The sequence below is a fragment of the Ixodes scapularis genome, unplaced genomic scaffold, assembly GCF_016920785.2.
Source record: "Ixodes scapularis isolate PalLabHiFi unplaced genomic scaffold, ASM1692078v2 PGA_scaffold5__190_contigs__length_132052651, whole genome shotgun sequence".
Classification (NCBI taxonomy): domain Eukaryota; kingdom Metazoa; phylum Arthropoda; class Arachnida; order Ixodida; family Ixodidae; genus Ixodes; species Ixodes scapularis.
This window is the reverse complement of record NW_024609880.1, coordinates 117,177,831-117,191,845: the sequence shown is the minus strand read 5'-3', so window position 1 is coordinate 117,191,845 and position 14,015 is coordinate 117,177,831. Positions and strand designations below refer to the sequence as shown.

At 44.3% G+C, this 14,015-nt stretch overlaps 1 protein-coding gene across 1 annotated transcript in view; it reads right to left on the bottom strand.

The window, feature by feature from the left end:
* The window catches only part of LOC8024520, a 149,341-nt gene that overhangs the window by 134,137 nt on the left and 1,189 nt on the right, over positions 1 to 14,015 (bottom strand). The gene's annotated exons all lie outside the window — the stretch shown is intronic.

Here is a 14,015-nt window from a genome sequence, read left to right as displayed (position 1 = left end):
GAAGAGACAAAAATATTATATCAATTTTTTGTGGCTGTAAAATAATTGGGGCTGTGTGGATAGTTATACAGCGTGTTAGCGTGTAGTTGGTCAGCCTTTTCAAAGTTGCGACGAGTCCCTCGGTGAAGATGAGCAATTTAGCCAGTGAACTACAACCGCTAGCTTGGGGTCTTTAACGTGCACCACGCAGTAGTGATAGGCGACCGCACGCCGGTACGATGTACATCCAGATAGAAACGGGCAGGGGTGGGGATTGAACCCAGGATCTCTGGGTTCCGCAGCGCGAGCTTTCGCTCCACGTGCTCCGAGCTGGCGTGCGCGAGCCCACTCGGCCACCGCTCCCCCCTTTGTGGCTTGTAAAAAGCAGAAAATACATTGACTAAGGGAAAAAAAATAATAAAGTTGCGCAGCCACATGACTTTCGGTAACTCTCGCCTCTATATTAGAGCGCAGCTCTTAGGGGCCCGTTTCCAGCCTGAGCGGCGTCGCCGTTGGCGTCGCCGTCGGCGTCGGCGTAACCGCGCCCCTCCCTCTCCTCCTCCTCCCTCTCCTTCTCCCCCTCCTCCTCCCCTCCTCCTCCTCCCCCTTCTCCCCTCCCCTCCTCCTCCTCCCCCTCTTCCTCCTCCCCCTCCTCCCCTCATTGTCCGGCTTGAGCGGCAAGGAGGAAAGCAGTGCGCAGGTGGAGGAGGGGGGAGGAGAGACGAGGAGTCGGAGGCGAGGGGGGGCAGGAGCTTGAAGGGCGAGGAGGTGGTAAAGGAGAGGGAGTGGGAGCGGGAGGCGAGGAGGACTAGCAGGCATGATCACAAGGGAGGAGGAGGAATATACCCTCCACTCCTCCTCCTCAAGAGCTGCGCTCCAATTCGGCGTTACAGGAAGTTGTAAACGGCTTTCACTTTTTCTTCTTTCTTCCTGGTTCAGTTTCGGTTTCGGTATGGAGCAGTTGCGATTTTTTGCGTTAATAAAAATATATGCGACGTTATAGCAAAATATTGATCGGGAAGTCTTCTGACACTACTATAAATCACCTAGCAAAAAAAAAAATGTTTTGGGGTGTCAGTGTTTTTTTAGTTTTCGGCGGCTCTAGCCGAATATGAATGGTGGTTTGTTATGATCATGCGCTGGTAACGTCCGACAATATGGCTCTCCCGCGAATACCTCCAGTACGCCCTATTGTCAAAGTGGTCAGAGTGTGAAAAGACATCGAGGGTGGCGCTTTATTTTTTACCTTACAACGGGTACCCTCAATTAACGCTGGAAGAGTCTAAACAATGCTTTGCTATATTCTTGAATTCAACTTAAAAAAACGCAAACTTCAAGCGGCATCTTTCAACGGGAAGACCGCACCTTTCTGTTTTTACAAAAAAAAAAAAAAAACAACAACACATATATATACATTGTGTTGCATGCATTGAGATTTAAAGTGCCAGTCCATTTGCTTCACCAGGAAGAATAAAAATCTTCACAGTCTGCATTAAAAACAATATATGTACATTGAAAAAAAAATCTTCAAGAAATAAATATTAGCAAGACTCAGTACGCTCGTTGGAAAGCTTATTCGCAAATTTAAAGGGTTAGGAAAATACTTTGCACCATCTGAAATATTGTGTACAGGGTGCGGCCGATAGGACCAACGCATATGACACGCCGTGCAAAGTTCTAATTCTAAACGGACATAGCTGAAGTCGGGCACGCCAACGTATATCCGAATAAGTTTCCTTTGTTTTTTTTAATGCTCAACCCTGATGTAGTGAAATAATAAAAATAGCGCAAAATCAGATGCCGTGTATTTCCTATGTCCTATACCAGCCTGTTTGTCGTCTACATACTGGTTTATGAGCTCGCTCCCGGGTGTCTCGTTGAACGCGAAACCACCAAGAACCAATAGTAAAGCTGACGACGAGCAAAACAATCACAATAATTGCTACTTTTAACGAAAGATGTCAGCAATATGAGCAAGCAGTAATATGAACAAGCTCACAAGCAACTGCGCTGACGAGGAACATGGTGCATAAGGCATAGGAAATATACGGCCGCCATTTTTGCTCTAGTTTTAATATCTTACCACATTTGACTTGAGCTTTGGAAAAGAAAAAAGAATAGATTCAAAAGATTTTGCGAAACTACGTTCGGATGCCTAATTTAAGAAATGTACGTTTGGAATTCGGCTTGCGAAATTCGCATTTCGCAAGCATTCGCAATTCGGGGAGAAATCCCATGGATTTCTCCCCCACACGCGCATCTCACGACGAAAACGTCATGCTTTGCGATGAGCAAAAGCCTCGCGTTTTCATCTCGTGATGCGCGCGTGCAGGGGAGAAATCCCCGGGATTTCTCCCTCGTGTGAATACCCCTTTATGGCCGCACCATGTACATCTCGGCTGTGCAGACTATGCATAAATTATAAAATAGGTGTCTTTGTTATACGTCCATGTTTCAGTCTTAAGCTCGTCAGCACGGTAAACAACAAATCCACCCTCTTCATCTGTTTCCTACTAAGCTAAAATGCCCGACTGTGCCTAACCTTCTGCACCTGGATAAGACAGGTCCTGGACATTTTTTTCAATAGGCGCTCTATGTCCCAACTTAAAGCCACACTCTAACCCCAAAAGATTTTTTTTTTTTAATTTTGCTTTTGAAAGTGTTGTTTCAGCTTGAGACTGATGGAGATTGTTTTAACCATCAACAAACATTTCAACGCTCTTAATGCTACATCATTAGAAATGTAATGAAGATATAGCGTTCCTGACTCTTCACACCGCGTACGGGTAAGGTACTGTACAAAACAGCCGAGCAACCTAACTTACTTTTACTTAATCGCAAAAGGTCGCTCATTAGCTCCTAAGCGCGTGGATACTGTAGTTCCTTCCCCGCTCGGGCCCTCGTTCTTCCGTGCCCGAGTTCCTCCTCCTTCTTCTTTTCCAACCGAAAGGCTCTCAGTTTTCCCGGTGTTCATAAACTTCAGAGGAACACGTCTTGTAGAAACCTCTGGCGGTCCCGCTGGGAACGCACCGCTACATACTCCCCCTCCTGTGAGGAGACGAACGATTCTTCAGCCACGTCCAACCACTGCTTGGGGAAAATTTGTGGATGATGTACAACGGCGAGTAGTGGCTTGCGTTGTAAGATTTTTTACGCAACATAAAGAAACATATTTCACAAAAAAAGACAAAAAAAAAAAAACGCGCAACGTTAAGCTTGTTTGATAGGAACAAAAAAAAAGCTTCCATTACATTCATGAGCCAGGTAACGGACTTGGTCCAACCTGATGCTTTTTATTTGTTCGTGTTGCCTTATACGGGCCGTGGCTCTTATACAAAGAAACACTCTCGATGTTGACACGCGTGCTGAGCTTCGATAAAACTTCATTGGCGCTGCTTTCATTTTTTTCTTTCGGTGTAGAGCCTTAGGGGGTCAATAAAAGATCTAGGAGAGCCGAGGGCACACGGGCAAACATTCCACGCAGCTACTGCGTTTCACCTCCGAGGTGACAGTGCAGTAGAGGCTACGCGCCTGCCGGACCAATGAACCGATCATCCTCTCGTCACCTGACCCCTCAATTCTGCGGTGGCGCTAATGTCGACACAGAGCACGCGCAGGTCCTTCCACTCAGAAGGCTTTGGTTTCTGCGCACGGTGGGCTTGTTTTTGTAAACAGCTCGTTGGTCTATATATAGACCGATACGCCGTTTACAAATAAGGTCGCGTTTGCCGGCCCACACCAGACGTGAGCGCTGCGCGCGGGAATGTGATCACGTGAACAAAGGTCGACTCACGATTGGTTTACGGAGCACGTAGCTCCCACCGCAGTGTCGCTCGCGAATGCAACGGCATATTATACCGCCAATGTTGGAGACACTGCTGGGCACTAGATGCACTCCCCGAACGAGCGTTGCGAGGTATCGCGGCAATTTCGGGCACGGCGTGCGATCGGGATTGAGTACATTAAACCCGTCTCTTACGCTTCGTTGTTTCGAAGGCGAGCTCGCCGGGATCGTCACAGGTAAATATTTGGAGCATGGCGCGCCGACGTCCAGATAATTCGGGCTTGCGTTTCGCGTAAATAGCGGTAAGAAAGAAAGAAGGGGGTTTACGGTTTCTCCGTTTAAAACTTGAGCACTGGGCTGAATATTTGAGCCGCGGAAAAAGAAAGGAGGGAGATGAGCTTATTTCTGAACCTTTAAGGTTTTGCGTTTTCATTTCGATGCAAAGCGACGGTGTGCGCCTCCCACCATGATGAATTCGAACGGATATCGATCAGGCTGCAGCAACTTTTAATTATACCCTTTATATAATTGGGACGAAGGAGGGGAGATGGGCTGTAGTCGCTTCGTCCGCGGTTTTGTTGATGGGCTCGTGTTTCTGCGTCATCTAAAATAATGTTCTGAACCGAATACCGAACAATGAATTTTCGGTTGGCGCGATTCAATTCGACAAGCGTTGCACGAACAAGGTGTAATATAATCTCTGCTATAGTCGCCGACAACATGAGAAACGGGGCACGTGCCGAGTTCAAAGCCTCTGATCTGCAGCGCACAAGATGCGGCATCAGACGATAAGAACACCGAGAAACGCACCAGAAAGCGAGAAGCTCGATACCAATATTCCACGCTCCACATTTCTTAAGCTTTCGATAACCTAATAAACGCAGGGCGCTGTTAAGCTCGAACATCTTATTAACAAAATTACGGTTATTGTGCAAACAAATCTTTGCACGTTCATACTAAAACAAAACATAACAAAAAAAAAAAAAAAATAAGAACGAACAAGGAAAAAGAAAAAGGATGACAAACACAAGACTCTTTGTGTTTGTCCACGACAAAAAAGAGCACAACGTAACGCGGTAAGCATAGTTTTTTTTTTCCCATTTATTGCGGGTGTGTTGATGTTACGTGAGATATATAGAAGATACGTTGAATTGCGTTTGAGGAGACTTTTGAGAAAATGCAAATATCTGTAAAATCAGCCTCGCGTAGTGTTTTTCTTTTATTGCTTCGTGGTCTGAATAGTTTTTCTTAGATAAGATGATGCAGATGTTCAATTCCTAGCAAATTTAATTCGATATTCTTCTCTTCCTAACCATATAACCACAAAATTCAAAAGCACACTAAAGATTGAAAGAAAACGAAGCAAACAAGCTGTGAGATATTGTTTCTTCCTTTGATTAAAAAGGAAGATCGACAGCTTTCTCAATCCGTTTTGTGCTTTACCTTATAGCGCTTCCAGTAGGAAAGCTGGCGTAACCTTATATAAAGAAATTGCATCTTGCTATAAACCCCCGTTGCATCAACAAAACGCAATCCGTAAATAAAGATATCGAGTTTCTTGTTTGCGCAACGTTTTCGATATTGGAGAGCACGAACCGAACAATTGTAGCTCATACTGCTCAGCTGTGAGCTAGATACACGGTTACACGTGCGATATCTAATATCTTCCCCGAAATCACCTTTGTGGTATATAGCTGCGAGAATAACACGCAGCTACACTCTTTATAAAGGACATCAGCCATTATGATATTTTCACTAACGTTCCTGTTAAAGCCCAGGTTCAATGCCAATTACTTCATGTTAGCAGAAAAACGGTCAAAGGTGTTTCATTGTATATACAATAACAAAACTGATACTAACAAAACGTACTTAATACCTTTCTGGAGACAACTCACATTTAAGCGCGTATGGTACTGACAATCGAGAACACATAAAAGAGTTTCGAAAATTCCCCAATATGTGTACAAAGTTTTAAACCATTTTGTTTGTCTCGACAATAAGGCGCAATGTCCCACAAGCACTCATAAACAATATGAATAGTTGCTAACTTATTCTAGTCTGCGTAATCGAGTACATGGCTATAATATAAATTTGTATTTGATGACATTAATAAAATAATACTCTCGAGACGGCAGAAATCATCGGTAAATAAATGCCCAAATAAGTACATAAATTAATCTGATATAGATAGATATTTATATGAACAGTTAAGTACAGGACATAGAAGGCGTTTCCAGCCGTACACATATGTGCCTATGTGGACAGCCATACGATGATTGCGATGCGAGGCTTCTTGGCTCGAAAGCTGTGGAATGATGATGATGGGATGGTGAAGAGGGTGAAAAGTGAGGTGGGTGAAGTATGATGAGGTAGGCAAGACATTCGTGGGTGTTGGTTTAGAGGTGTTTGCCTGCTGCCTTGCAGAGCTGTGTCACCTCGTTAACATCGACTCGCACATTCCGCTCTCAAACCAAACATCAGCAAATACTCCCGTGTAAAATGATAGAATATTAGAATAATACTCGAGGACTGCAGGGCTAAACACGCCTTCTCGCAAAAACTTCTCTTTTTTTTCATTTCTTTCTTTTAAGGTGCGCGTTATTTAGTAGCAGCTACGTCGATTTTCCGAGGCCCCCGCATTTCGGGCATGCACTTGAAGCATGCATTGGACACGAGTGATAGGCGTCTGCGTTCAGCCTGGGCTCGGCTTTTAATGCATTCGACACGAACGCTGAGACAGCGCTCGGCGTGCATTCGGATCCAATCAGTGACTTCACGCAGGAATCGAGGCCAAAAAATATGGCGGACCTTGGTGTTTCTTGAGGAACTTTTGCGAATGTCTACTGAGTGACGCTCCAAGATTTCGAGCAACTTTTAAGAGCTTAGTTTATCGGTGACTCCAGACCGAATCATTCTCTGCGTTGTTCGCCCTAAACAGGACAAAGATATTTGTCCTAAGCTATCTTGGGAACGCTCATTTTTTTATGCCGATTATTATTTGCGATTTAATCGGCTCTACTAGGGCATTGTTCGCAAGTTAGCAATAGTAAATACGAAAAAAAAACCACTGATCACGGAGAAAGTTGCTTACGCAAGAACATGGTCAGCCAGACTGAAATAAGGTTTACTGCGCGGGCGAGCTGGTAAACAGTCATAGTGGAAAAAAAAACACACACACACTCTTGAAACTAGAGACAAAGATTGTAACGCAACACCGTCTCAAAAATCACGCCGAAGACACTCAAATCTGCTGTAGGAATGCGAAAGCATTCCTACACGCAACGCACTCCTAACAGCAGCGCCCCACATCTTCCTTTTTCCCACGGCGCTCCGGTGGTGACATCACGCTCCCCCATTGCGGAGGCGCGGCGAACCCGCCGGCCTCAAGGCTACCATGACGAAACATCTGCGTTGCTGTGCTTTTATTTGCGTTTTGTTTCTGAGGCGCTTCCGCTTTGACCTTGAGCACCTCCTCCGGCTGCACGGCTTCCGTGACGAAGCGTCTGCGTTGCTTTTCTTTTCTTTGTGTTTTAATTCTGAGGCGCGTCCGCTTTCTCCTTAAGCGGCGCGTGCTTGATGACGGATTTTTATGGCCATCTTTCGGGCACAACGCCGAGGCCGCCTTTTCGCGTAATGGGACATATAAGCCTTTTGCCTTAAAGACAAACAAACAACAGTGTTCTGTTGTTCCAAATTTTGTCCGTAGTCTTGAGTCTTTTTTTCCACTATGATGGTCAGCCACGCCTGCCAATAAAGTCGCCGTTCGAGTCAGGTGTCGAGTATTAGAAGGTCGAAAGCACCAGACAATAGCGGAACAACCAACACAGCAGAATGCGCGAGTCTAAGCATACATCGGAACGTATATAGTTAACTCTAGGAGTCGACGAACCAATCAAACAGTACTGAAGCACAACGTCACTGCGTTCCCAACCTATTGCATAGGTGAATTTGATTGGAAGTTGTGTATATACTCTGTTTCACATAAAGTCTGACCACAGTCAACGCTACGATTCGGCGCAGCCAATCAGGGAGTGCCGAACGTGCAACGTCACGGTGATCGTCGGTTTTGCGCGTTTGCCATAACAATCTAAATCAATTACGCACTGAAAAAAAAAAAAGAAAACGCAGACTAGAGCTGCATTTATTTGTGCGTGATCGGTTTATTCGGTTGATAGATAGCAAATGCTTTAAGACGACGAGTGCCTTGACGATGTGCAAGGAGTTCCCGAGAAAAGAGAACCGTGTTTTTCAACCCAGCTAAATCAACAATGCACCGCAGAAAGTTCAAACTTCGTGAGAATGTGACGCTAGTGGTTGGGACGAAGCGCGAAAGTTTGAGAGCATGGCGTTATCTAAATCAAAACGATAATTGAAAAAGATAAGAAATTTCTGAATAAGCCGACGTTCACCTGAGTCTCATTTCGTTAAAACAAGAAACGACACTGTGTGCGGCTGTAGCATCTATTTCAGTGAAAAAAAAAAAAAATCTTTGTCAGCAAGAAAGAAAACAATATTTTCATTTTTTGCTGACAAGTGTTTTCCACCAATATAAATTCCACAATCGTCCACAATTAATGCCGAGTTCTGTTTTGACAATATTAGGCTTAGGTGGACATCACCTTGTATAATGTCGCTTTTTTCAGTTATCTTTTGATCCAAGTGACGTCATGCTCTCGAACTTTCACATTTATTGAGAAATTTAGGGTCACATTCCCAAGAAGCAGGCACGTGGCCAGGATTTTGTTTCCGGGGGGGGGGGGGGGGGGGGGGCACCCATGACAAAATTCTGTATGAGGGGAGGGGGGAGAGGAGGTCCCATTAAAATGGAAGATTTCGGGGGGGGGGGGGGGGGCGGGCCCCATGGGTCCCCCTGGTTACGTGCCTGCAAAGGAGTTTGAGCTTGCTGCGAGGCATGGTATATTTACATGGGCCGAAAAACATGGTTCTCACTTCTCGGGAACTCCCTGTACTTTTGGAGCCGCTTGGTCGACTCCATCGGACACTTTAGCGTCAGCTGCGGTCAAACAAATGCACTATAGTCTATTTCGCTTTGTAACCGAACTTCGTAAACGGGGTTCAATAAAAACCGTTGCATCCCCTCCAAGCGGCCATCTCCAGTTCCTTTCTCGCGCTCCAGATACGTGCCCCCGTTGTCCACTGGTTTTATGTTACGCGGTCCCGGGCTGGATCCCGCCGCCCTATTAGCTCATTTAGGACCGGCGGATGTCTGTCGGGTTGTTCCGGGAATAGGGCCGTGGGACACATCGGATCAATTCACCGCAGTTTGCACACGTGCGGCAGAGTCACCTAACCTTTGGATCTGCAGGCTCGGGTTACGCGAGTCCCACGCGCACAGAGTGGGCGCGTCAAATGTCAGCAGGACACGAGGAGCCTCGTTCGTTCGAAAAAGCGTTGGACAATGGTGGCGTCGGCGTCACGAGGTCGTGTTAGCCGATATTACGGGAGACCTTTTCATTCACGTAATATATCTTTGCAGGCACGGGTAAAAGATCATATCCGGATCTTTTGTTCCCGTGCCGTGAAAGCAGACCTGGATTCTGCACGAAAGCTTAAAAAATCGTAAACTAAAAAAAGAACAAAAACAACAACAACGATTTTCGCATTCATTTTCCTGCAGGACATGGTGGAATGGTCACTGAAAGATGTCGAGTTCCGCCCATCTTATTATTGCTTTTTAGCCAATAATAAACCACTCCCTGCGCTGCTTGGCTTATCAATGAATGTACAGTTGATCTTTTCAAACCACGTAAGAATCCAAACGCACGACTAAGGTCAGAATATGAATTAATAATCACAAAAAAGTACAATGTGCGCGGGAACAACAATCAGGTAAAATGTCGTCATCGTTGCTTCCAAAATATGTCTTGACTCGAATTGCCTGCTTGCCTGTCTGCCTGCACTTTAAAAAAAGCCCATGCGTCTGCTTTCCCGCACAACACTCGAAGAGCCAATCACCACAACTTACAGAGGCAGCTCAGCGAATGACGATGCCGAAACATATGTTTAGACCAAAAAACGCAGTCTGAGTTGTGACATTAAGCAATGCAAGCGTGACGTTTTGCATTGCTTAATGCCACAACTCAGACTGCGTTTTTTGATCTAAACACATGTTTCGGCATCGTCATTCGCTGAGCTGCCTCCGTAAGTTGCGGTGATTGGCTCTCCGAAGATTGCGTGTGAAAGTAGACGCACAAACTTTTTTCAGAGTGTGCTTGAGCGCCTGCTTGCCTTAGCGGCTAAAGCTGTTCTCTGATTGGCTGTGTAGCGACGATAATACATCCTGGACTCTCCATGCCCTGAACTCCTTAAGCAACCGGTAATTATAGTGAGTACCAATTGCGGTGGCCGATTTTGTGACGTGATTATAATAGTGTGATCAAAATATTTTTCGTTTTCACCCGCATCAATCGTGTGAATTTTGGTGTTCCTTTTATCTTTGCTTTGCGTCCAATGTGCTCCGTTCCCAGGATATAATTACCTGTATGTAAAAAATAAGCAAATAAAAATAAATTAATGAACAAATAAGGGGTAATTTTTTTATTTAATTTATTTAATAAAAGGGCCGAACGGTATTGCGCAGCAATATTATGCAGTCGCGCTGGCGAAAGACGAGTTCAGTTATTTTTGCAGCCCTCGAAGTCACCTGGCATGTTACATATAACAGACTGCAAATGGCTCTTTCAGTACAAGGTATAGCTTAATAAAACAATAAAATGACCGATGTTCTAACTTGTGAAAGTGTAAAACTGTGTGATGGTTTAATCACACGGCTGGAGGAGGCAATTGTAACTCAATTATAGCTATTATTTATACATTGTGGACGAAAATGCGTGTTTATTATTGACTTTGGCGTTCGTCGCATAGGAATCGGTCCCTGGTTGTTCACATAGGGTGCCGAGAGGTAGTTGGGAGCTGAATCTCACATGCCATTTTGAGCTCCTCCAGGAGCTCTTTTCTTTAGAGACGTGCGAATCCAAACATTGCTTTTTGTTCGGCAGTAGAATGTAAGACGAAGAAGACGGTCGACGGCCATTCCTTTCAGCTGCGCCTGTTACGGACGTTTATGCATCCGCGGAGATCGGGCTCTATTAAGAAAATAATATCATCACGATTCTTTTTTATATGTAATGTCAGGAGCACCTCGCTTGAGAACACTGTCATAGGGAGTAGCGTTAGAGTGAACTAACGTTCCGTTACTTAAGCGGAACGAAATATATCGGGTACCGTCCCATTAAGGAAGATTGGGCGCGCAGGCGACCTGGTGAATCGCAGACGCGACTAAAACGCGATTGTACGGGAGGAGAGAGACGCGTAGAAAGAACGGCACTCAAACACACGGCGTCTCTAATAGAGTTTTTCGATTAAAAGATCGTAATCTACAAGAAGTCTCCTTTTATAAAGGCCGGGATATCCATCACGAGAAAGGCACCATTCTTTTGCACGCCTTTTGTTGGACCAATGAAGGACTGGGCTCGTGATGGGTTATCGTGCCTTGGCTGCGGGTCTTGTACATATAAAATAAATTAGCTGTCGACTGTAATCTTACATGTGCACGACAAGGTGTGCGTGCGTGGGTGTGCGCTTGTTTGTGTGCGTGTATTTATTTTTACGAGTCATACTTCTTTTGTAGTCTCAGGTTGTTGTTATGTTTACTGTTGCGCATTGTATCGAGGAACCTGGAACCGAAAAAGTAACATTTCGACTAAAACATCAGGTAATGGCGTTCTATTTTCACTTAGCAAAGTATATACTTTCGTAATCATAATAAGCTGCGATTCCCTTAATGCGATACAATCGAATCACTTAGGACTTTGACCTCCACACACTGTCGTCCCATCTCGACGCGATACGCCACTGTCGCTTATACGCGTGACCAAACCTTCAGGATGTCATAAACCGAGTAGTTATGTTTACCGCCGTTACATATCGTGTCGAGGAAAATGGAACCGAAACGTCGCATTTCCAGTTAAGCACCAGCTGAACCGGGATTCCATTTTTTTCACCTAGCGAAACATTTATTTTTTCTAATCATAAATTCCGTTCCTCTACATGCCACGCTATATTGAATAACGTCGGGGTCGGACCAATCGCGCACAGCAGCCAGACCCATTTTTCTCCACCCGTTCTGCCCAATCACAATCGCATCCTCTCAACGCTAAACCCCATTGTCGTATTCACGTATATCCAAAGCTTTAGGCTGACATAAACGGACTCAAGTATAGCACGGCTCATTGTTTCTGTCTCGCGATTGGACACCCTGTTTTATATTTTTTTTTTATTCTCGCGCCTCTATTGTTTTTTGCAGATCCTTCGGAGAGTCAGTGATTGCGATCTAGAGAAAAAAACTCGTCAAGATGACGGCGAATGCAGTCCGCGATGTGGCACCGGGCCATGGCGTTGCACATACTCACCCCATATTCATTATTAGAATTCCAGACTGCACTTTTAAGTCTAAACTGGATTGACCGTTTCACATTCTGCTCGACCGCAGCTAGTGTTTGTGCGTTTCCTATCGTCGGCTAAACACGTCTCTGTGCCTGACTGGTTTAGTCGGTGATGTAGCAAATCCACAAAAACGCGAGTGCCGTGACGATGCACTTTTCGCACTGTCCGATTGGCTACATCGGATCGCATAGCCTTGGCTGCGGTCGGATCAAAATGCGAAACGGAGCGCGGGACTGTGGGAATAAATGTTCGACTCGAATGGCGTAGTGGTCCCACGCAAACAAAGTTCGGCCCGAATCACTTCAGCGCATTGGATATTAAAAAGAGTGTTTTTCGTTTTTAAGTTTCTTTTTTTTTTTATGTTGGAGGAGCATATTTCGCCCAAAAAACCATAGCAAAGAAGAAAAAAAAAAGTAGTCCGGCTTTTGGCGGAATTCGACTAATTTCGCCTCCGTGCGTTGGATTAATGTATATCTAGGTTCGTCCTAGATTAGCCTTACGTAATTTCATCGAGACGTAGATGTTTCCAACGAAAAAAAGGGATTCTTTTCGAAAATGAAAATCGAAGAGGGGATTCGTTCGACAATGAAATCTTGTAAGAACGGCTTCGCGCAGCGCATGAGTAATGCGCTGCGCTGATAGATATTCAAATTGTGTATCTTAAAAGAAAAAGAAAAAAAGCACAGTTTTACTTAAGATTTCACCAACATTACGTTAAAACATGTAACAGTAGCACGTCTGGAACTGTGACACTAACGGGTTTTTGTTAAATCAGGTTTTAGTCCGAGTATTAAAGAAGAAATATAATATAACCTTCTTCTCAGCTTCTTAGTACAGTGCGCGACACTGTTAGTGCGAATATCGCTAACAGTTTTACCGCTTAGGCTCTTTCCCAAAAGGTGCACATAACACCACGCTAGCCTCTTCAAAATTTTTTATTAACGTTTTTTTTATTTTTAGGAAAAAAAAAAAAGAAATCGGCGATCGCTTGTTCGTGGTAACAGTGTCGTGCTGTGGTCTTTCACAACGCAGGTTTGGGAGTGCGGCAAGGTGTGATGTGACCTAGACACGGCTAAACTTAAAAATGAAACCCGAACGTCAATGGGAAATACACTATTCATAGGTCATCTTGGTAGGAATGTGTATCTTTCGAAAAAAAGAGAAAAAAAAAGGGTTTAAAAAGTTACTATGTTAACGCGCAGTATACGTTTGCTCTTTCTTTTATGTGAACGATGCCGGAGCATAATTTAGCTCTTAATTAACAAAGTGTCACGCGCATCGAATGCAAAATATTTCAATTTATGTTTGAGACATTTGTTTTTGCAAGCAAAAGACTGGCTTTCACAATCGTTTTTGACTGACCGTCCCTTTTGTGATTTACTTTTCACATGGTAGCGGTTGTAATTCGAGCTTCAAGATAACAGGAAAAAGAAAATACCTCTAAAACATGTTAAAAAAAGTTATAAAAAAACTTCATTCTAGATACCCGTGTAACGTGAAAATATTGCTATAAGTATAAAAAATCGTCGGAACAGCGTAGTATTCATTCCTCAGGTACCTAGGTTCTAACTGTTAGAAATGCCGGAGTTACGGATTCATACTGCTTTGAACTGTGCAACCTCTTTTGTTAAGATGGGAGCCAAAACATTTCAGGACCTTACATCACCGTCATTACTTTGTTCTATTATTCAAATTCAGTTTTTGTTTTCTAAATTCACAAAACTCAGAGGAAAACAAAAGTGAAGTAGAACGAATGTAGGGGATAATTATTATGGGCATCTCAACT